We start from the raw sequence: 1,070 nt of genomic DNA, 5'->3' as shown, positions 1-1,070 counted from the left end.
GTCGGTGATGGGCCATAATAATCATATACATTGTATATTGACAAAATAAAAATTTAACACAAAAAAAACCTGTTTTAAATTAGAATTTATTGTTGAAGCTGAGCAATGGATACATAAAGGTTCACTATACTATTCTCTCTACATTTGTGAATTTTTGAAAATGTCTGTATTGAAAAATTTAAATAAAAGATTGTTTTAAAAAAGAGAAAAAAAAGAAATCAATGAAACAGATAAACAATAGAGAAAAATCAATAAAGTCAAAAGCTAGTTTTTAAAAAGCTCAATAAAATCGATAAACTTCTAGCTAGGTAACCAGAAAAACACAATCAGCAAAGTTTTTTCCATCCATGAAACTGGCAAAGAATGTTATCCAGAATATGTGAAGAATTCCTACAATCATTAAGAAAGTCATGAGAACCAGCTAGAAAATAGGAAAAGGGTGTATTTGGACTGACAGCTCTGAGATTATATGAAAACGCATTCCATGGCAACTAGAGAAATGTAAAGCAAAACCACGATAAGATCCATTTTATTCTTATACATTGTCAAAAGCGTAAAACGAAGCATTAATCCAAGTGTTTACCAGAAGAACTGGGAAACTGCATTTCCTTTTAGAGGTATGTAAATTGCTTTGACCATTTGGGGGAGTAATTTGGCAACAACGCTAGGTTCGAAAATGTCCATACCCAGACACTCAGCAGCACTTCCATTTCTAGGGGAACTTTTGGCATTTCCTTTTTTTTTTTTTTTCCCAATTCTGAGTTAGAGGCATTTTCAGTGACGTTCATTACAGCATTGTTTGTAACAGAGATTACTTGGAAACTTATTTCTCACAGAAGTTTTCTACCCTACTTTATCAAACTCTGAACATGTTGTTCTTCAGTAATGCCATGATCAACCACGTTTACATAAAACTTGTTTCTGAGAAAAGTTTCAAATGGAGAAGGCATGTTTATACCTAAAGAGTGAGTAATATAATTTTCTTTTGGTGTTGAAAGAGAGCTTATAGTGGCACCAGTAAGAATGTATGCTGATGTCCTTGGCTATTATAACCTCTAGCCCTGGAGTAG

Source organism: Galeopterus variegatus, unplaced genomic scaffold (genome assembly GCF_000696425.1).
Source record: "Galeopterus variegatus unplaced genomic scaffold, G_variegatus-3.0.2 Scaffold5165, whole genome shotgun sequence".
In the NCBI taxonomy this organism is placed as follows: domain Eukaryota; kingdom Metazoa; phylum Chordata; class Mammalia; order Dermoptera; family Cynocephalidae; genus Galeopterus; species Galeopterus variegatus.
This window is presented reverse-complemented; position numbering follows the sequence as displayed.